At 40.3% G+C, this 24,748-nt stretch overlaps 1 long non-coding RNA gene across 1 annotated transcript; it reads right to left on the bottom strand.

Annotated features, from left to right (window-relative positions):
- Positions 1-3,844: 3,844 nt before the first annotated feature.
- Positions 3,845-23,217, bottom strand: LOC308101307. Its single transcript, XR_013934530.1, has 3 exons — positions 23,095-23,217; positions 12,312-12,457; positions 3,845-5,414 (listed from the first exon to the last, which is right to left on the bottom strand). It is a non-coding gene; the product is annotated as an uncharacterized lncRNA (long non-coding RNA).
- Between the last annotated feature and the right edge of the window lie 1,531 nt (positions 23,218-24,748).

The following is a 24,748-nucleotide window of genomic DNA, read 5'->3' as shown; positions in this document are numbered from 1 at the left end:
TTGGGGCGGTTGAACACCAGACGAGTCGCAGCTTTCTGAACAAGCTCCATAGGTCTGATGGCAGATACCGGAGCACCAGCAAGGAGGGAGTTGCAGTAGTCCAGGCGGGAGATGACAAGAGCCTGGATGAGCACCTGGGCTGCCTTCTCCGTGAGGAAGGGGCGAATCCTCCTGATGTTGTAGAGGAGGAATCTGCAGTACCGTGTCACTGATGCGATGTTCGCCGAGAACGACAGTTGATCGTTCAGGGTCACACCCAGATTCTTCTCAAGGAGGACCTTGTTAGGGGAGAGGGGAGAAAAGTGGGATAGAGAGGGGGAGGGGGAGGGAAGAGAAGTAGATGAAGGTAGAGAGGGAGGGGTGGAAGGCAGACGGGTGTGGGTCGTGCGCAGGGCACCAGCCGGGGGAGGAGGGAAGGAGGATCGGATATCGTTCACCTTCTTGTCAAAGAAGTTGGCGAAATCGTCAGGGAGGAGGGACATTGATTTAGGGTCCCGGTTTGAGGGGCTGAATATTTGGTCATCCTAGTGTAGGCAGAAGAATAGAATAGATCCTGTGCTATTTTTATTCACGTGGCTCATGAGCCTTATTGAGGACCAATTATATGGAGATACGGTTGCAAATGGGAGTAGCTATAGAGACACACAGGGACTACAAATTGTACGCCCACTTTTGAGACAGCGCCGCTACTCGAGGTCCGTTAGAACAATGAACTGCAGCTGCCAATGCATTGGCCTATGAGAGGATATGAGAGTTAGCCTACTTTTTAAATGATTTACTGGAGACGATATTGATTTAAATAAAAAGGTTTCCAAATGTATGGAGTGTCTTTGTCAACATATCTTGTTTTCACATTTAATTTGCACTAATGGATTACCCATAATGTTAACACAGCAGAGGGTAGACGACAGACAAACAAGTAGTCGCATTTCAGTGACATCAATGTCTTTACGAGCGCCGACTTTGAATTCTCATCCAAATCCCGGCTGACTTTGTTCATGTCTATATTTTGAACATCTCATAGGCTTATATTAATGTTCTACCTACCGTGGAGCTCCGACTGTACATGAAAATGTAAAACGTGTGGGTTTACTGCCGTTGTATTAACTTGCCTGAATGTAAATTGGGGAAATAACCCAACTAAATGGAGGAGTGACATATCCCGACATTTTCAACTACTTAGTGAATTCTCCAGGATAGTATTAATATACAAATAGTCTTGCAAGATGCTGTTTGCATAATTGTCCAAAATAAATAGCCTATAAAAATGATACATGAGACACACAAACGTATCTGGGTATTGAAAACCTCAAGGGATGCGTCCTTGACATATATACCATGTGACCACTTAAACTTTAGATTTCAGATGCTAGAACTTTTGACACACTGATGGAGTATATTATAGTATATTGTAGGTAGTATATCGAGACAGATATGGGACATTAAAAGGTATAAATTAAACACATGGGACAGTTTATTAGAGCTACAGCCTCAGTAGTTAACCAGTGAAATTACAGTATTTTACAATGCCTCTCATAGAGATTGCATTGAGAGCTGCAGTTCATCATTCTAACGGACCTTGAGTAGCGGTGCCGTCTCAAAAGTGGGCGTAAAATTTGTAGTCCCCGTGTGTCGCTATATAGCCATTGTGTGCGTGCAAGAAGTGCAAGGAACTGCTTCTATAGTGTGTGTTGTAAGGGGGACACGTTAGCGGTGACACACTCCACCAGAAGCGGAAGGAGTTTGTGTCGCAGCCAAGAGAAGAGCGCTATGGGTCAGGACCTGTGTTTGGGTCGCGGACCAATTTTTGTAGATTCCTACATAAAAAAATAAAAAAAATGATATGCATATATATATATATATATATATATATATATATATATATATATTTATTTTTTTGTTCTTTATTTACCCAGGGTAGTAGCTGAGCACAAGTGCTCATTTTCAGCAACGCCCTGCACATAGAAACACACAGACAGACACATTAAAACCTGGGAGCTGACTAGTACAACCACAGTCTTATGCTGTTAGCCACTAAGCAGCTCCACTGGAGCAGTTGGGGTTCAGTGCCCTGCTCAAGGGCACTTCAGCGGTGTTGGGGAAGTGGTGAACATTCACTTCCCCACCCAGATTTTTCCTGCCGGAAAAACACACACACACACACACACACACACACACACACACAAAGATTTAAAAAACAAAAATCGCAATAAAACAAATATTTCCATAAATAAAAGAAAACAAAAAAAAATTAAGATCCCGGGCCAAAGTCTTATTTCTCTTTTGGGTCTTGAGCTAAAAAGTTTGGGAACCACTAATACACTTGATCCATTATATGGATATATATAGACCTAGGTTAGGTAAAGGTCTGTTTATATGACCTAGGTTAGGTAAAGGTCAGCCTGTAATCAATACCACATGTTGAGGATCCCAGATGGATACAAAGCTTCTTGTGTGAGTGAGGTGTATATAAACCCCTGCATGTGTGAGTGATAGGGGTGTGCCAATTTCACGAAACGATACGATATTTGGCTCACAACTTCGATACGATACACACTTTTTTATAATGAAAATAAATGGGGGAGGAAAAAAAACAAAAAAATAATTTTGTTTTTGCATTATTCAGACAGGCAAACTTGTAGCTTTTCAGCTACAATAGCCGTTTTGAATCCAAATAGGGCAATAGTGTGACACCTGACCCGAAAAAAAACATGTTGTCACCCTTTTCACATCGGGGCTGTTTGCATGCCTGATTATTAATATTGTAAAAAAAAACTTTCAAAACGATATTTCTTTTTTTCAAAACGATACATATCGTCACGAAAACGTATCGTGATATATCGCGGGACGATATATCGGCACACCCCTAGTGAGTGAGGTGTATATAAACCCCTGTATGCTCTATGTTTGTTGGAGAACTCCCTGGATCGATCCGTACAATAAACTGACACAGAGAAGGACTTCTTGACTCCTGTCTAAATGTATTTTACCAGTGCCATACCATGAAGAATTTGTATTATCAATATCATTATTGTAAAATATCTTATATTAATTGCTTAGAGGGTCGTTCGACAGTGGACCGTTGGGCGTCACAAGCATAAGATCCGGACTTGCGAGGCGCACCGTTGCTCTGATCCGCAACAAACTTGGTACAAAACATTGTTCAGGGGTCTACCATGAGAATACAAACCAGGGACCATGTGTGGACCCCAGGGACCACTTCAGGGGTCTCCAGGCTCATGTTACTCCAATCCGCACCACACGTGCCACAAACACTGTTCAGGGGTCTGCCATGAGAATAGACACCAGGGGCCACGTCAGGGGGCCCCGGGGGCTACAGCCACACCATTGCTCAACAGTGCTACAACAGTGTTTAACACTTCAAATGGCCATAACCCAGTGACCATTGCTCTGATCAGCGCAATATAGGACTGGATTTGAAGGCCATTATATTACAACAAAAGAGTAAATTCAATTTAATACAACATGTATGTGTGTGTATATATATATATATATATATATATACATACCCTATTTCGGGCATGTCATAAGCAGAAATGTGTAATTATCAATTTGCTTTTGTTTTCAGAATGAAAAAAATAAATAGCCGATCTACAAGCTCGAGCAGCTATTTTAGCTGTGAATACAGGTGTGTGTATTAAGATCTTGACTTGCCCATTAGTGTGCCTTGGACACAAAGTATGAAAAGCACTGCATTACAGTGTTGTCCTGAAGAGCTTCAACAAACATAAGCACAGAGCTCATCAACAGAGACAGTCATTATCACTGCCTCCAGGCAAAACACAACACACTTGTTCTTCATCTACTGATGGATTTATTTGGCTCAATCACAACATTCTTATATCAGCCTCAATCCATCGTCAAATTGTTAATACATAAAGATATAAAATAAACAAGAACTCACTCATTATACATATGATATAAACATAACAGTAGTGTAAAATACACAAAAAGAAAATACACCTCACAATAAACATTACTGACTGATTACAACTATAATGAAATTAGTCTGTAAATCAAGTGTCCATAAAGAGATAATGCAATATTCATATTTAGACAATGCATGGTGCTTTTTTGCCCCTTTTTCTCCCCAATTTAGTCGTTGAGCCAATCGATTCCTCCCTACACACATGTGTTTGTTGTCACTGTTGTTGTATGCTACTGACTCACCTGCCACTGAGGAGCCCCCACCAGGAGGGTGCTGTAGAGCCTTCATCCTACTCCTCCCGCCCAAGACTCCCTGCTGACAGGTGCCGCCCCAGACCGTAGGAGTACTTGCAGTGACAAAATATCACCCTTCACCCAAAAACTGGCCAATTGTATTTGTATATACGCTTGACAAAGCCGGATGCACGACGTTGGATTCAAACCCACTTTACCACTGTGCCACCTGAGCGCAGACATATTCATATTTAGACAAAGCAATAATAATTTTTAGGCAAAAAAAAAACAATTTACACTTAACGTTTTCAAAGGGAGGAATACTAAATGTGTCTTCTTGACAAGGAGTTCTGGGCAGAAACAAACACCTCCTGCACAGTGTTCACACAAAAGACAATGTCCATGAAATAAACCAATACAAAATTGCAATATTGCCAAAGCTCTCAAACCAACAGCAAATCCACTATAGATGTGCTGGTGACACTTTAAAACTGTCGGTTAAAACCCTTCTCGCACTATTCGCAGCTGAAAGGCTTCAATTCAGTGTGAATTGTTTGGATGTGATTATTTAAGGTCCTCCGTTCTCTGTATGCTTTCCCACACTGGTCAGTAGGGTTTCTCACCTGTATGAATTCTCTGGTGAATTTTGAGACTACTGCTCTGGCTGAACCGTTCTCCACACTGGTCACAGTGGTAGGGCTTCTCACCTGTATGAATTCTCTGGTGCTGTTTGAGAGTACTGCTGGTGCTGAACCATTTCCCACATTTGTCACAGTGGTAGGGCTTCTCTCCTGTATGAATTCTCTGGTGCTGTTTGAGAAGACTGTTTTGGCTGAAAGTTTTCCCACACTGGTCACAGTGGTAAGGCTTCTCTCCTGTATGAATTCTCTGGTGCTGTTTGAGAACAATGTTTTGGCTGAATGTTTTCCCACACTGGTCACAGTGGTAAGGCTTCTCTCCTGTATGAATTCTCTGGTGAAGTTTGAGATTACTGTTTTGGCTGAATGTTTTCCCACACTGGTCACAGTGGTAGGGCTTCTCTCCTGTATGAATTCTCTGGTGACATTTGAGATGACTGTTTTGGCTGAACGTTCTCCCACACTGGTCACAGTGGTAGGGTTTAAATATATCTGGATTCTCTTTTGTATGATGAATTCTCTGGTGACGTTTGAGAGCAACGCTCTGTTTGAACCTTGTCCCACACTGGTCACAGTCGTAGGGTTTAAATATATCTGGATTGGAGAATGAGGGGAAAAGGAAACCATAAACTGTTTTGAAATAACATGCAAGTTGTGTTGTATTACCAAATGATAATGGCAATATTAATTAAAAGCATCTCACACTAATTTCTGTACAGGTATTTCAGGTGTCTTTCTTAATTGGCCTCACAATTTGATTACGGTTCAACTGTTCATCATTTAATTTTCATTATATGATGCATCTAAAAAAAAACAAGACATGACACACAGTCATGTATACCAGCTTGCTGATTTGTCTATCCCCATTGGCTTAAAGGACAGCCAATGATCGAACACATGTTGAGAATATGTTGAGAATCTGTTGACTAGTGGTCAATCTCTTCTTAGACCAGCTCGAAAGTTGGTAAAAATCTATGGCTAGTTTTTCATCTGTTAATACAATTAGTTCAATTCATATTATGAACTCCTTTTGGGGATCACAATTTCTGTCTGTGGCCAGAACCAATCAAATCATGGTAAAAAGGTTTTTTATTAACCATCTCATCACATCGACGGGTGGGGCGGTGTATAAATGTCTCTGAAATCTTTGATTTATTACGGGAATGTGGTCTGGATGAATATTATTTCCAAAGAATAACTGTGAATGTGGAGGAGCTTAAAAACAGAATACGTGCAAAAAATTTTTTGGGGCAAAAGCTTGGGCAGAAGACATTTGGCAAAAGCCAAAATTAAGAACAAATTGTCCGTTTAAAAAAAAGAGTATAAATGTGAAAAATGTGTATTGTATAATTTGACTAAAAGTCAGAGGTCACTTTATGCACAGATAAGATGTGGCATTCTGCCACTACATAACGAAACAGGAAGATATAGGGGCGTAGCTGAGGATAGAATATGTAGATACTGTGATCTGAATGAGGTGGAGAATGAAATCCATTGTATTTTATTTTGTCCTTTGCATCATGATCTGAGAGAAATACTGTTTAAAAAAGTCCAAACCCCTGATCTAAACCTAATAGATTATGAGAATGGTGCTTCAATTTAATTATTTTTTTCGTCATATTTTTACATTTTCAGAATATCTTCATTAAAGTGTGTAACAGGAGGAGAAGGGTGACTTATAATAGATGAACTTTCATTTTGATTAATTTACTGTATTTGTGCGCAGGTCTATATGAATGTATGTACTGTATGTGTCTTGTTCAAAATCAGGTTGCATTATGTGTTGCTGGCTGGGTATGCACTGGAATGTTTGTTTTTGTTTTAAATTGATGTGACTGATAATCCCATGTGGGATGGGTGAAGAAATTGTCTAGAAAGTGGACACGGAAATAACATATTCATTCATTCAAAAATATTCATTCATATACAACCGGGGTGGTTGTGATTGGTCTCCCTGCTCTTCTATTGAGACATTTAGATCTAAATAGGTCTAGTCTGATTAGAGTTCTCAAATTTCTACCCGAACCCGATGTTTTCGGGCCGATAATGTACGCTAATTAGTCGGGCCGAGCCGGGCCTCTGGCTCCGTGAAAATATACAAATGTAATAATAATAATATTATTATTCATGATAGTAATTCTGTTCTGTCTTTGTGTATTTATTAATTATGAACAGCAGCGATGTCCATGTGGTGCTGTGCTGACAGTGACTGCCGATAATTACGTGTTTAATGGAGAGGCTACGTGCAGGCAGCAGACAAAAGTTGCTTCTTTGCTGCCTGATTTATACTTAATTGTACGCTGGTGTTTAGGGTTGGAGCTCGAAAACCGAGTCCGAGTCCAGCCCGGTTCTGAATTTATCGAGACCCGGGTATCGATAAGCTTTGGACTTGTCGAGCCTGTTATCGAGTATAGCGGCCCGTGACGTCATGTCTAAACAATCAAGACAAGAGGCGATCAAGAAATAAATCTAATCACCCACGCTGGCACAAACATGTCGCCTACTTTTAGACCGACATGATGTCGGTCTAAAAGTGTATTGATCCCTGCTAACCAATGCTGCCCAGGGGAAACAAGGACGAGGAATTGTATTGGCTCACTATTGGATACATCGCTTCTAAGGGTCCATTTAGTTCCATTTGTACGGGTGGTTGCGTCGTTGTGTTTACATGTGCGGTGGAACAACGGCCGTTACGAGTGAAACGCTCAACAGTTTCACTCGTCCTCTGTCTCCGTTGACAATTTTACTAATCCATATGATAATAATCCGTTTAGGAAACTCTAAAATCTCCCAGCATGCGAATGAATGACTAGTGTCGCCTAAGCGTGACACATTCAATGTGCGCTGTCTTCTCAGTCTATCGTTTGCGAAAATGGCAGATCTACAAGCTCACTACGTGGTGCGAACAGACGCGGCGTGAGCTTGGCAATCGGCTATGTTTGGTGCGTGACACTGTTGTACGCTTTTAAAGTGACAGTACACACATTAACCAGTTAACAGTTTCCATAGTAACAGACCAACAGACCATAGTAAAATGTTGTGCAAGTGATATATAAAGAGCTGAAGAGACATTGAGATTTTATAGTAATTATTACAGTAGGCATACTATTCATAATATAAAGCCATTTAACGCTTATCACTTATCCCTAATACTTAATGATAGGCAAAACTATGTTTTACTTTAGTCATCTTCATTTAATTTTAGATGGTGGTCAGCCAAAAACAGTCACAAGTGGCCAATAAAAAAAGATACCGGTTCTGTTCAGAATTTGTCGTCTCACGTCTTTCCACAAATGAATAGAAAAAGATCAATATTGAGCTCGATAAAAGCTAGGCTCAATATAGTCCAGTACCTTAACCCTATTTTTTTTACATTAACGATACGAAGCTGATAATAGCGCCAAATTTTGCATGAGGCTTCTTTAGGACCTACTGATGGATTCTAGCCTTGGGTACCAAACTTTATTTTGAATATTTTCCATACAATTAGCCATATCAATATCCATTAAAAAAAACAGGCCGATTCACTTTTTGGCCTATAACTCTTGAACCGTAGGTCATAGCACCAAGAATCTTTTGTCCCAGTACTCCTTGGCTCATGACGCGACTTCTTAAATAGGTCCCACCCCTTTTCCGATTTCAAGATTTTCCGCCATTTTGCGTTATCTTCAAAACACATATTTTGCTACTACTCCTACAAAATGTTGTCCAAACTCACAAATCGGCACACACTCTGTCTTTGGTCATGTGATCAAGATGTATCAGTCAGATTTTTCATATTCCCTTCGGATTGGCTACGATTGGCTTCTGTAATTTGTGGGAGGGTCCGTTTGCCAAAAAATGGCACAAATCATGAACACAGCGTCCTATCTGTCCCAATTTTTTTTATCATTGAGGGGCCACTAATAAACACAGAGCCAATGCGATTTCACTTCCACCCATAGGGGGCGCAACTAATTCTACAATTGTCGCTGTTTTTGCACCAAATTAAGTACAAATGGTCTTGTGAGTCATGTGACAATGACCGTCCAACCGGCTTTTGATATTCCATACTGTTTGCCTTTAATTGGCTTCAAAGAAAAAACATTTGATGATTATGCAGATGACGTTTTCATCCCTTATATCTGCTGAAGCAGCTGTAGGAAACCAAGCTGTTGGATGTTGTATGGGACACATATATCCCAGATAGTTTGAAGGAGTCCACCCGCGAAAAGAGAGGACAAGGTGTTCGCAGGAAAGTGTCAGGTCAGACAAAGCTACCAGGCAATTGGATGGATTTTCTTCGTGACCCAACAAATAAGAAGGAGCCGTTTGCCTTTTTGACTTCCAGGACTGAAAAGTTCAACTGGCCACCATCCAAAGCTGTTTATGTCAGGATAAGCTGTGTCGTCTTTTGGTTCCATTAGTACTATGACCTGTTGCAATCACGAGGAGGTAGACACCAGGATTCTGGTTCATATACGGCATGCACTGGAGCAAGGAGCAAAAACTATCCTAGTGCGTACTGTGGACACTGATGTCATCGTGATCCTTGCAAAGCTTGTTCCATGATTTAGTTACGATTCAACCTTTGGCTGACATCTTGGTGGCTTTTGGCATGGGCAAAAAATACAGATTTTTACAAACAACATGTGTAAATCCCTGGGGAGCCAAAATCTCATGCTCTGCCTATGTTCCATGCATTGTCAGGTTGTAACACAACATCTGCTTTCCACAGTAAGGTTAAGAAGTCAGCTTGGCATGCCTGGCAAGCCTATGATGATGTCAAAGAGATACGTGTCAGTCTGGCCAAACATCCCTTTCAGCAGCTGAATGTTGAGTCAGCAATTCCAGAAGCTTGAGAGACTGACGGTTATCCTGTATGACAAATCCAGTCCTTTGAGCTCCATCAACCAGACTAGAAAATAACTCTTCTGTCATGGGAATAGGTCAATGGAGAAACTGCCACCCACCCAAGATGCACTACTTCAGCATGTTAAGCGGGCAGTGTATCAAGCAGGCATCTGGGCGACCAGCCTACAAACAGAACAAGTTATTCCTTCCCCACATGAGTATGGATGGACCAAGGAATCTGAGGCATGGGTGCCAGTTTGGATGACAATTCCAGAAGTCTCTCAAGCATGCAGAGAGCTGATCAAATGCTCTTGTAAAGGGGACTGCTCCACCTGCAAATGTGGCAAATCAAATGTGGACTATTCTCCACTTTGCAAATGCAAATGTTTGACTCACAAGACCATTTGTACTTAATTTGGCGCAAAAGCAGTGACATTTGTAGAATTTGTTGCGCCCCCTATGGGTGGAAGTGAAATCGCATTGGCTCTACGTTTATTAATGGCCCCTCAATGATATGAATTTAGGACAAAGAGGACGCTGTGTTTATGATTTGTGCCATTTTTTTCCAAACAGACCCTCCCACAAATTTCAGAAGCCAATCGTAGCCAATCCGAAGGGAATATGAAAATTCTGACTGATAAATCTTGATCACATGACCAAAGACAGAGTGTGTGCCGATTTGTGTGAGTTTTGGACAACATATTTAGGAGTAGTAGCAAAATATGTGTTTTGAAGATAGCGCAAAATGGTGGAAAATCTTGAAATCGGAAAAGAGGCGGGACATATATGGGAAGTTGCGTCGTGATCCAAGGAGTCCAGGGAAAAGATTTTTGATGCTATGACCTACGGTTCAAGAGTTATAGGCCAAAAGGTGAATCGGCCTGTTTTTTTTAATGGATATTGATAAGCCTAATTGTATGAAAAATATTCAAAATAAAGTTTGGTACCCAAGGCTAGAGTCCATCAGTAGGTCCTAAAGAAGCCTCATGCAAAATTTGGCACCATTATCAGGATCGTATCGTTAATTTTGCTAAGGTATCCCACTAATAAGCAGGATCAATAAGGTGCTCATTATCAATAAAAATGAACGAGCTCCATCCCTACTGGTGTTAGGCACTGAATAGCCATTTGATTTACAACCTCACTGAAACTCAGAATACATCGAGATCTAGCGCGTTGTGAACGGCTACCTATTTGCGTCATAAATCAGACAGACACAGAGGCAGACAAAAGCCTGATTTGTACTTTGCCACAGGACGGTGTTAAGCACTGAACATAGCAGATATGCAAGCCCAGAATGCAGATCTGCTGCTGTGTTCGGTGCGGGACTGTTGTACTGTCTAACGTTGTGAATGGTTACTTATTTGAGTCATAAATCAGACAGACACAGAGGCAGACAAGTGATTGCAGAGTAAGGTGTGAAGACGAGGATTTTACTTCATTTTGTGCGCAACTTTGCATGTTTTGTATCAATTTTATTGGACATGTGAAGTTAAAGGTAGGTTAAGTGATATTTTTTGGTTAAAACTAAAAGTATTTTGTTAAAAGGTTAAAGCACTATATTCTTCTTTTTTTTTCTTTTTTTTTTTTATCCCACGATTTTGTAACCCTATTTTTTACACCCAGTGCCAATTGTCTATGTAATCCTGGGCACTACCTTCCCTCTGCCAACCTAGGGAGGCCAGGGCCGAGCTCATGCCTCCTTCAATGCATGAGAGCCAACTGACCTTCTTGTCACCTGACAGGGGAGAGTTTCCCTGGTTGGACGTAGCGCGTGGAAGGAACACGTTATTCCAACCAGTTCCCTTCCCCTCCATCAGGCGCCCCGGCTGGCCAGGGGGAGGCAGTATATAGTGACCAGGATTACTGCATGTTTTTGTGAGGGTACGTACCCTAGGAGACACGGGGAGAACATGCAAACTCCACACAGAAAGGCCCTTTCGCCAACCCCACCTAGGGTATGGGCACTGATGACGCGGAGGAGAGAACACGCCCACAGCGTCCCCTGCGGGAATCGAACCCAGGACCTTCTAGCTGTGAGGCGACAGCAAAAAAGCACTATATTCTGATAGTAATCATTGCTATAGAGTGTTTGTTCAGTAACAGGAGTCTCCCCGTCTCTCCAGCTCTTTAATAAACAGAAAATACATTTTCCGGTAGGTGTCAAAATCTCAGCCTATCAGGAGAAAGAACCAGTTCCAGTTCAAATTTTGCATGCTCATTTCTTAGTGTCATCACTTCCAATTTCACTTGTTTAATATATATCCTGATTGAGTTCTCTATCCTGATTGGATAAAATTGGAAATGAAACTGAAACTTAAACGAAAATGCATTTTCTGTTTTATAAAGAGCTGGAGAGACAAGGAGACTCCTTTTACTGAACAAACACTCTATAGCAATGAGTACTATCAGAATATAGAGCTATTTAACACTTATTTTAACCAAAGAAAATCACTTACCCTACCTTTAAGAATCAACGCAAGGTAACACTACAACTCTCTTCATTATTTAGCTGTAACTTCATGTTTTTTCCAGCAGCATGTGTTAATCGCTTAACCAAGTGTTCTAAAATCATTAAAGAGGAAAAGAGACACGTTATGTCTTTGTTATAAGAAGCTTACTCTAAGTTTAACTACCTGTGAATAAAACAGTACATACCTAGCCTGTACAACTTTACTACAGGTTGCAGCATTGCATCAAACAGTCCATGTCCCTGGTTCATCTCTCGCTGTTCCTCTGACCATATTAATGATCTTTTGGAGGCCATCTCTCTTGATAGGGTACACCTCTGTCCCTGTGGTTGTCTGTGGAAAGCACCAAGAGAATAAAACATACGTTTTCATTCAGCAACCTTGTAGCGATCTGCTATCGTACGCACACACGGCTGCATACAAATTCCAAACTGGACTCAACCGTGTTAGGCATTGTCCTAACCTAACTGGCACCTTAACAGTTACATCAAAGTCAAAACGTTACAACCTTACATACCACAGAGAAGATAACTGAAGAGCTTCAACAATACAGTGGTAGTTTTATGTTAATGTAATCAAATCAAACTATAGCAGAGCACAACAATGTGGTATAAAAGCTTTAATCCACTATAATTGAGACATATAATGCCTCCCATACACTACAATCTCAGTTTTAAATGTGCTTTATAAATGACAAGACTTTTAAAAGACTAAAGTCTGACACTCTCACACAATAAGGATTTGTCATACACTAAGATTTTGCAAAGACTGGGACAATATTCCTTTTGGTATTATTTCCCCATCATGTTCCTGGTGGAAATTAGAACAACATCTGAGCAAAACAGAAGCTTCAGAGAAAGATTCACTGCTGTACATTAACTATTATTTAAAAAAGAATAAAAAGCAAAAAGCTTAATTCTTGCTAAATGTATTCATCTAGTATTTGTATAAAACGGTACACTGCACATACAATAGGAGCAGTGGAACATAGGAGTACAAATACAATTCAACCAACATTTGAAATACTGTAGCTATCACAGTAAGGACAATACCATATTAAGGCACTCTGACAGCATTTCATTTTCTGTCAAATATAATATCTCTGCTGTCCGGCAGGAACCAGCTAACTCCAAAATGTTCATTTTTCAGGAAAAAAAAACACACACACAAAAATGGAGTTAGGAGGTTATGTTTATCATTGATAAGAACAGCTGAATGGACCTCCAAGCTCACAATGAGGTTGAAAAGAAAAGAAATGCCCCAATGTTTTATGAAATAAATAGATACTACAGCCAGACAGACACACAGGCTGTAACAAAGACAAAGTATATCAAATAATGGAAATACAGCATTTCATTGTTATATTAAATTAGTTCACAGCAGATCTTAAGGTGACTTCCATGGTCCCCCCCAGTCAATTGGCCTGAACACTAACACACACCTTCACACAGACACAATCGACCTCTGTGCCAAAAAAAAAATCTGTTGCTGTTCCATTGACAACCTGCATTTTCAAATGTGCCTGAACACACACACACACACACACACACACACACACACACACACACACACACACACACACACACACACACACACACACACACACACACACACACACACACACACACACACACACACACACACACACACACACACACACACACTTCCTGAATCTTTAGAATGACTGACCAATCAACATGTAATGGTGAGTTATAGAGCTGCTAGACTGCCCTAGCGTGTCTGATAGGCCTATCTGGACTAGAGGGGCGGGTTAAACATTTTTTTTACGTGAGATCCCATTGGTTCACCGATCTGTCCGTCAGCCCCCGCCCCGTCTTCTCCCCCATTGTGCAGCATGAGAGCCCTGACGTCACAACATTTGGAGCGACGCCCACTGCACTCTGGTTGGTTGGGGAAATGAAACACTTAGTATTCTTTTATTTTTGACCAAAACTAAAAGCCTGGAGATCGAGGCTATAGAGCTGCTGGTTGCAGCAAAAGAAAAGAGAAAAAAAAGGATATTTTCTCTTCTCTCTGTACTGGTTTTATTGGACCTTAGTGCTGCATTTGATACTATTGATCACCATATTTTGTTGCAGAGAGCATTTGGTTGGCATTAAGGGTGCCGCATTGAACTGGTTTTGAGTCTTATCTGTCTGAGAGATTTCAGTTTGTAAGCGTTAATGATACATCTTCATTACGTGAAAAGGTTAAATACGGAGTCCCACAAGGCTCTGTACTAGAGATGCACCGATACAGGTTCTCAATTTCGATCCGATCCGATATATTAATTTGGATATTTCCCGATACTTTCCCCTTACAGTAAATACTAAATATAATAAAAATGCATTATCTTTCAATTAAAGCCATTTATTAATTGTAGGATAGGCTTCAGTTCAAATAACAGAGTGCAGTCAGTGCAACTGAGTGCAAAATGCAATGGCATTGGCAACTCTTTTAAATACTTTGTAGGCCTATACTTTAAATACAAAACTATCAATCAAGTGCCTTTCTGTGCAAATACATACAACTGGCAAATACAAAAAAGTGGCAATAAGGAAACCACATCAGTGGCTTGTTTTAACAAATAAACAAGTGTCTGGCAGTGCAAACTGCAAATACTTAACTGGCAAATACAAAAGAAGTGGCAACTCCTTAATTTTTTTTAAAGAATATTTTAAAATGCAATAACAGTAGAAAAACAAATAGACTATGATCTATCACCAAAAGAAAATACCTACAAATAAATTAAAACAATGTGCATAGCTGCTTCTTAAAATTGTATTAAACACAAAATAAATAAAATACTGTAGGTCTGTTTTAATGCAGCAGCAACCACTGTAAACAAGGAGACCACGTCTCTCATTGTGTAGTTTCACTACTGACATCTGGTCCTCTGACGTTAGCCCAATGTCGCTAATCAGTCTCTCACTGTACATTGGGTGAGTGCGGAGAATTATGCTTTTAATAGCGCGGTGCTGCAGGTGAAAGAGTGCAGGCCCAGGGGCTCACACACCAGCGATTTGATTAAACCCACAATTAGTGCTGCACGATATACCCACAATGAATGAGATGCTGGATAACTGGAAGATCACGCTGGCTAAAGTACATGTGGTTTTGAGAGACAACGCAAGTGACATGCATGAAAAAGGCGATGGATGAGGTGCCGGTTGATAGTTTGGCCACACACTGCAGCTAGTTGTTCACGAGGGGATTCTCTCCCAGCGCAATGTACATGATGCCCTCGCTAATGCAAGGAGAATAGTGACTAATTTCAAACATTCTCAAGTTGCACAGTCAGTCCCGCTTTGAAGACATTCAAACAGAGCTAGGGCAGGAGCAGGACACACAACGTCTTCAGCAAGACGTTCAGACAAGGTGGAACAGCTCGCTGATACAAAGCCTACTGGAACAGAATATACGATGAAACACTTTCTCCACCCCTCGGAACATTGGCTTCACATCATTGCACTTTGCTGTGCTGCGTCTCAATTGTAAAATATCTCAAAATTAAGGACATGTTTTCTTTGTTTGTGCCGGCCCGGCTCCACCAAACGAAAACACTTTCTTCAGCGGTGCTACTGCGTGTCGCGTTGATAGGCAAACGGAAGACTCGCCCCAAAACTCATGGCCCCATAGTTTTTTCGCGGACCAGCGGTTCTCGTATTTGTTTTACTGAGGATAAGGTTAGAAATAAGTTTAGGGTTAGGCATAGTTTACTGATGTTAAGTTTAGGAATAAGGTTAGGTTTTGGCACCGTTTTACTAAGGTAGGTTTAGGCATAGTTTACTGAGGTTACGTTTAGGAATACCGCCGGATTTGCCCCGGGGCGATTGTGTTTTTGGACGAGCGTTTTGGTGTTCAGTCTACAGGCTTTGCATGCTGTGAAGAATTTGTGGGATTGTTTTATTTAATAATAATTTGCTAAAAGGTTTGACTATGGGCTTATGGGTGTGATTATATTATATATTTATAAACCAGAGACTTTTATTTATTTTATTTAAAAAGAAAAAATCGGAACGTGGATCGTGGTCATGACCGATGTCCGATACGTGAATTAAGTCATATCGGAACCCGATACCGATACGGTATCGGCGCATCTCTACTCTGTACTTGGACCAATACTATTTACTCTATATATGCTTCCTTTGTGTGAGATCATTAGGAAACACTCTATACATTTCCACTGTTATGCAGATGATCACAATTATACGTATTGATGAAACCAGATGAAACAGATCAACTGACTAAACTTCAAGCATGTCTTATAGACATCAAGAGTTGGATGACCCGTAATTACCTACTCCTCAACTCGGACAAAACTGAAGTTATTGTACTTGGCCCTAAGCACCTTAGAAATAAATTAGCCGATGAGAATGTTACCCTAGATGGCATTACCTTGACCTCCAGGGCCACTGTAAAGAATCTGGGAGTTACGTTTGACCAAGATATGTCCTTTCAGTCCCACATAAAACAAATTTCAAGAACTGCCTTTTTTCACCTGCGTAAGATTGCAAAAGTTAGGCACATTCTGTCTCAAAATGATGCAGACAAACTTGTTTACGCATGTGTTACTTCTAGGCTGGACTATTGCAACGCTTTATTATCAGGCTGCCCAAGTAAGTCCCTAAATAGCCTGCAGCTAGTCCAGAATGCTGCTACGCGCATACTGACAGGAAGCAGAAGAAGAGATCATATAACTCCTTCACTGGCCTCTTTGCACTGGCTCGCCGTTAAATACAGAATAGAGTTTAAGGTTCTCCTCCTCACATACAAGGCTCTCAATGGACAGGCACCAGTGTATCTCAAAGAATTCATCGAGCCCTATGAACCAGCCAGAACACCATTGCGTCCACAGTATGAAAAAATCACACCCTGTGTGAAGTGGGCGGTGTCTTGCTAGCTAATCACAATACTGAATGGAGTCAACCAATCATGTACAAAAGATAAATACATTTATTGAAACACTCTTTATGATGGACGAAACCATAACTTTAAAAAAACAATTATTTTGTTTTTTTAAAGTTATGGTTTCTTATATAGGGCTATGCACATGTGTCATGTGACACTGGCCAATCACAGTCCTGAATAGATTGTGATTGGCCAATCACAGCGCAGGATAATTGTACAAATTTCCAAACCTCACTTATAGGGGCGGTTTCACTGCCCAAGATAATTGTACAAATTTCCAAACCTCACTTATAGGGGCGGTTTCACCGCCCAAAAATCACACCCTGTGTGAAGTGGGCGGTGTCTTGCTAGCTAATCACAATACTAATGGAGTCAACCAATCATGTACAAAAGATAAATACATTTATTGAAACACTCTTTATGATGGACGAAACCATAACTTTAAAAAAACAAATTTATGTTTTTTTTAAAGTTATGGTTTCTTATATAGGGCTATGCACATGTGTCATGTGACACTGGCCAATCACAGTCCTGAATAGATTGTGATTGGCCAATCACAGCGCAGGATAATTGTACACATTTCCAAACCTCACTTATAGGGGCGGTTTCACTGCCCAAGATAATTGTACACATTTCCAAACCTCACTTATAGGGGCGGTTTCACCGCCCAAAAATGCTTACGGCTCCAGGAAACCCCAAAAAGGTTAGAACAGGAGGCAGAGCATTTAAGTTTCAGGCACCTCAGCTGTGGAACCTTCACCCAGTCTCAGTCTGAAGCAGACACACTCTGTATATTTAAGACTAGATTAAAAACCTTTCTCTATGATAAAGCCTATAGCCGATGTGTATAGACATAGACAGATGCCAGGTGATTGTTGACCTATATTGTGAATTTTAATTGTATAGTGTTTCTCAGTACTCAGTCACCCTATAGTCATCCTCTCCAAGGTTCTGTAGGCGAAAGCTCACAAAGCTAGATAACTTTGTGCATTGCGGCAATACCATAAAATGCACAATGCCTAGTTGCTTGAATACAGCAACACAGAGCGCACCAGAAAAGTGGTTGAAAAGTAATCTGTCAGTCAGTCTATAAAATATACAGAAGAGTCAGTCAGTCTATATGTATAGTCAGTCAGTAGGTCTGTAGATGTAGTCAGTCGGTCTATAAAATGAATCAGTCATACTTGCACAACCAACCAATCAGTCTATATACAGACACAGTCATTCTATATACACACACACACACACACACACACACACACACACACAGCCCGTCAGTAGTTCTGTCTATACATGTATATACAGTCAGTCAGTCAAGTCAATTCACACAGAGAATCATAGCAAATAAATGAAGAAATAAGTAGATGTGGCCTACTTGATAAGATTTATGAACTTTACATGAACCTTTTTAATATTCAAGAGCTACCGGGTTGACCAGGAACAATGGAAAAAGAAAAGTCAAAGTACACGTGGCACCTATGTTTCACCACCCTTGAAGCCCTACAGATTCAAGAGTCCTGAAATGCACGTGTGATTTGTTCACTTTATATTTTATATTACAAAAATGTTACCAGAGGTATAGTAGAACATTGTTAAGTGATTCCCATTGAACTGGTAAACATCAATTAATGAAGTTGTTTGGTGAAAGCTCTGAGTTCAGAGAATTTGTCTAAGTAGCCTAATATGAGTTCTTGTAGGTGACTTTGAAGTGATATTTCTCCAGTTTGGTACAGTAATATTTTAACATATATTTACTATTTATAGAATATGACCTTCTCAACATTTTTACATGGTTTACATGAACTAACCTTTTGAAAAATGTGTTTGGTGAAAAGCAAAATTGTTTAATTATATTTAAAATTATATTAATAATATTTGATCATACAGGTTATGGTTCTGAACGGTCCAGGGACTACCAGTGGTCCAAATTAACCCTTACTGGTCTGTTACTCAGAGAGTGTACAAATGGAACCAAATGGACCCTCAAGCGTCCATTTAGTTTCCATTTAATGAAATGATAATAATAATAATACATTTTCACTGGATGTTTGCACATAATTAATTTACCAATCCTAAAACTATATTAGGAGCAGTGAGTACAGCGCCCAGTGAGCACTCTCAGTTAAATAAACACTGAGGCTTTAATAGTGTAGAGTAGGGTTCCAGTATAGTTTAAATTATTCTCACTCTTTTTTTAATTACAAGGACAACCCATTTGATACCACCGATAACACCAAGTGTTTTTCTTAACCATTCTACCTGTGATTGTTCTCGATCAACTGTTGTTATTTGATTGAAAACATTTTTTTGATTTTGCTTTGTTGTCTGTTGTTTGTAACCTTGCTCAGTAAAGCACTTTGGAACTTTGTTTTGGAAGTGCTATAAAACAAATTCATCATCATTATTATCTCTGGGATCCCAAACTCCCAGAGTTAGAGACCTGTAAGGGTACATTTGGTTCTATTTGTACACATTACGGTCATTTAGCAGACGCTTTTATCCAATGCGACTTACAATAAGTGCATTCAACATAGGTAGGGAACGAAACTACTAACCACCAGAAGTCATAAGTGCATTTTCTTCTAAAACAAGCAACCAAGAGTATACATAGCGCTAAGGTAAAAGTGCAATATATCAGCTACGTACTTTCTTAAATAGATGAGACAAATAGCAAAATGAAATGAGCAAGAGCTAAAACAAGTAAGTGTATCGAATAAACAAGATCCAATAAAAGAATAAAATAATAAGAGTTTGTACAACTAGTTAACGAGTAAGCAAGGCGAAGAGGAAGGTAGTGTTTCCTGAAGAGGTGGATTTTCAGCCTGCGGCAAAAGATGGGCAGTGACTCTGCTGTCCTGACATCAGTGGGGAGTTCATTCCACCACTGTGGGGCCAGAACAGAAAAAAGCTGTGACCGTGTAGATCGGCCAGAAGGACCACTGAACGATGAGGCAACCAGTCGCCCCGAGGCGGCAGACCGAAGTGGTCGGGCAGGGGTGTAAGCACCGACCATAGCCCAAAGGTAAGAAGGAGCCGTTCCTTTCACTGCCCTATAGGCTAGCACCAGGGTTTTAAACTGGATGCGAGCCGCTACGGGGAGCCAGTGTAGAGAACGGAGAAGGATAGTTGTGTGGGAGAAGTTGGAGCGGTTGAACACCAGACGAGCCGCAGCTTTCTGAACAAGCTCCAGAGGTCTGATGGCAGATGCTGGGGCACCAGCAAGGAGGGAGTTGCAGTAGTCCAGGTGTGAGATGACGAGCAACTGGGCTGCCTTTTCCATGAGGAAGGGGCGAATCCTCAGGACCTGCAGGACCGTGTCACCAATGCGATGTTTGCCGAGAACGACAGTTGGTCGTCCAGGGTCACACCCAGATAACTCGCAGTCCGAGTTGACTTCACCACAGTATTATCAATGGTGATGGTCATGTCTTGGTGCGGAAAGCCCTTCCCCGGGAGGAACATCAACTCGGTCTTGTCCAGGTTGAGCTTCAGGTGGTGCGTCGACATCCACGGAGAGATGTCAGCCAGACAAGCAGCAATGCGTGCCTCCACTCTAAGAATTACAGACCTGTAAGGGTCCATTTGGTTCCATTTGTACACTCAGAATTACAGACCTGCAGGGGTCATTTGGTTCCGTTTTTACACTCAGAGTTACAGACCTGTAAGAATCCATTTGGTTCCAAGTGTACACTCTCAGAGTTAAAGACCTGTAAGGGTCCACTTGGACCCCTGGTGGTTATGGAAATTCCTCCACTTGGTACAGTGAAAATAATAATATAAACACAAATTATTTACATACATACATACATACATACATACATACATACATACATACATACATAGGACGGCGCCAGGGGGGGTCTTGGGGGCACAAGCCCCCCCTGGTGAAGGCCTAGCCCCCCCTAAGCACCCCCTGCCCACAAACCCAATTTCTAAGAAAAATATTTATGGAATAAATAAATAAAATATATATAAATATGTAGTGGCGCACAATAAGTATATACGTCATCCCGATGAAACCAATAACATTAATAATTGCTCCGATAATATATAATATTTGTTTTGTCAATTGTCAGCTGTGATATGCATGGACTCTCTCGGTTATACACCGTTGTGTGGAGAAGTATAACTCTCGGTTAGACACCGCTGTAGTTTCAACTAGGCTACCTGGCTACTTCTATTTCCAGTAGTATGTATCAAAATAAAACGTTTGTTGTAACATTACAACATTACAAGTATAGATAAAAAACTCTTATTTTTGAAATGTCCATCATTTTGAAAGGAAACAGATTTCCACGAAGGCCCCTTGATGACGTGCGTCAAGCCTACCTTTTCAGTTCTCCCATCAGTAAAAGTAAACAACACAGACATGAACGTCGGACATTATGGAATATAAAGACTTTGGGGCAAAAGTTCATATTTACCACCATGCTCTCTGAAACCAAGACAATATGGGCCTATGGAACAAAATTTTGTTCTCTTTCGTCATCTTTGCAGAAGGTGAGTAAGTAATTAATCTAATGCTGACAGTGGTGGAAAGTAACTAAGTACATGTACTGTACTCAAGTATAATTCTAAGGTATTTTTACTTGACTGGAGTATCTCCAATTCGCAATACTTTTACTTCTACTCCACTGCATCTCAGAGGCAAATATTATAGCCTACTTTTACTCCACTACAATTATTTGAAAACTGTAGTTACTAGTTGCTTTGCCTTTGCAGCTTGATTTTAATTTACAAAACATACATAAACCACTTCAGCCCTATTTAAACTTTTGAAAATAGCCGATCTACAAGCTCACAAGCGTTGCAACATGTTGTGAGCTTGTAGATCTGCTATTCTGAAAATATTTTAATATATTGATTTTAGCCATGGACCCCCATCTGAAAATGTTTTGTGCCAGGGACCCCCAAAAGAGAAAATTTGCCTTAAAAATTCAAAAGTATAAAAACAATGTTCAAATACTGCACAAAAATAACAGATGTACAAGCTCACATCACAGGTGAACTGGTTTTAGAGTATTTGGTATTGTACGGTCAACTTGGACATTATAGCTCTGTTTTCATCATACTGCCATGGGTGGGCCTGGGTAGAAAGCTGGCTCACCCAATAGATTTTGTAAAAATATATATATTTTTATTTATTTATTTATTTATTTTTGATAATACATCGGTAAAATCAGGCAAAAATGAGAATTAAATAACCTAACCCTAACCCTAAAACTGAAATAAAGTAAAAGAAAAAAAAGTACCAAAACCCGCCCGAACCCGCAAATTTTTCGACCCGAAACCGCAAAATTTTCTTCGTCACTGATACATACATACATACAAGAAACAGGTCAAACGTGAGGACTATACAATCCAAATGATGTCACTGATTTAATAAAACAAAGTGATAGCCTAATAATAATTATTAATATTGTTGTGGTTGTTGTAGAGCAGGTCAGTATTAGGTAAAACGTACAGCTGCGTTGTGTTGATAAAACAGAAAGATTGGATAAGATACGTTATGTATCTTTCAGGACCTTTCCCGCTTTTGTCAAAGCCCCGCGGGCCACTGAGCATCTCTTACCGTAATTACACAACTTTTTGCGCAACGAAATTTGGATGGCGGATCACTAGGCCTACAGGGGTTTCGCGAGAGGCAGATCACGTTAACGCAGTGCATTCATTTCCCAATGTGGTGAAGGCTGTGTTGTTTCATCCATTGAAGGAATGGCGGATTCGACCACGCTCCGAAATTCCCGTATGTGTATCTCAAATAATCAGCATTCAGCTCATGTTAATACATGTAGCCTATGTGTTAAATGTAGGTCCTAATGAGGTCACAACAGTCACGTTATTGTAACATTTTCTACAATGACCATGAATTCTACAAGACCACAACACATTCCAACAACAGACATTTGATCTGCTAGGACTGCTGTAGCAGCTATGCTAGCACAATATGCTAACTAGCTTATTGTCCTTATCCACGGTGTGGGTTAATATGCGAGTGCGACGCAGTAACATTCTCAACACAAACACACATTCTGTAGTGAATACAACATGAATTTTACCTGATAAACTTCAACAATCAATGACGCCACTTCAAGTCTCCAGGTTTTAATCCGTTTGAAGCAACGAGGAAAACAAGACTAAACCTTATTTTTAACTCTATGGACTAAACTCTTCAAAGATTGTTGCCAGATTGAGTGAGAGAAATAAGCAACCAGGTAGGTCTAGGAAAACAAGCCCAAAAGAAGCAACTAAGACATGAGCACTTTAACCTATATACTGTATACATTGAAAATAGCTGTTTAAAAAGAAAAACACTTGAAATAAAATGTGGAATATTTGGAAGATGTTTTAAATCTAGCACAAAACATTTACAGATGGGGGTTAGGGACAAATACATATTAATTTGGGGGTCCTTGATATTTGAGAACCACTGGTTAAAATAATTCAAAAAAATGTGAAGCAAGCCCAAATAATCAACTAGATTTTAGAAGCGAGACCAAAAAAACGCAACCCGCAACTACCAATATTTACAAGCAACTCCACAGAAAAATAAGCCGCTTATAGTAATATTATAAGTTGCTCATAATAAGTGGACATGGCAACACTGGTTTCTGGCTCGGCTGTATCGCGAGATTTGGTTGTCTCGCGATACCGTGGCACGTTCAGAAACGTACCAGGACAGGTGGGCACCAAAACCATCTGGGCAGTATGGACAACTGGGCACTGTTCTTTAAGCCCCCAAACACAACACAACAACTAGGTCAAAAGTACAATATAAGAGTTTATTTGACAAATATAAAGTACTGTTAAAAAATAGAACAAAATGGTAAAATACCCCAAATAATTAAGGATACCAAAAAAAAGGTCAAATGATCAATGTTAAGATAGAGAAAACATAGTTAAACAGTACACTATAAAATTATAGAAACTGGGCACCAAAACCACCTGGGCACTAGGGACAACTGGGCACCAAAACCATTTGGGGAATAGAAACACGTGGACACCTAGACGAGTGGGCACTTAACTTAGGGGTGGAGATAACTGGGCACTAAGATAAGTGGGCACCAAAACCATCTGGGCATTAAGGATATCTGGGCACCTGAATTAGGATTTGTGTCCACAAGTGTTTTTTTAACTTTACATAGCATGCTGCTTTGTTGTTGGTAAGTTATATTTAACCCACTGATCTTTAAACCCCAAAACAGTTGTTACTCTGCTAGTAGACTGTAATGTGTCACTAATACTATAATAGTTTGGTTTAAAAAGTACAGATCTCACTCTGCTAGTAGACTGTTAACAGTCTGTGTTGAATGGAACCATGGACTCACTCCTATCAAAGTGGTTCAGTGGAGTCCGGGGACCCCCAGGGATCCTTGAGGGGGTTGAAGGGGTCCCCAGCTAAATTACAGAAGTTAATATAGAATCAAAACCACTTTAATCAAGTATATACATCCCCTATATACATAAGCTATTTGAAAATAGCAGATCTACAAACTCACAATGCGTCAAGATGTGATGCATTTATTTATTTACAGAATCTTGGAATATCTTTGAAACATTTGAACACAAATCTTGTATGTGGGGTCTCTGCCACAAAATATTTTCTTCACATGAAAAACATTGTCGTGTCAGGTTCAGTTTAACCAACCTGGAACCCATAGGGGTCCTTGAGGGGGTTCTAGGGGTCCCCAGCGCTATCAGGTTCACTTTCAA

This window comes from Gymnoscopelus braueri (assembly GCF_963280865.1).
Source record: "Gymnoscopelus braueri genome assembly, chromosome: 15".
Classification (NCBI taxonomy): Eukaryota; Metazoa; Chordata; class Actinopteri; order Myctophiformes; family Myctophidae; genus Gymnoscopelus; species Gymnoscopelus braueri.
The sequence above is the reverse complement of the archived record's forward strand: the minus strand, read 5'-3'. Positions and strand labels throughout refer to the sequence as shown.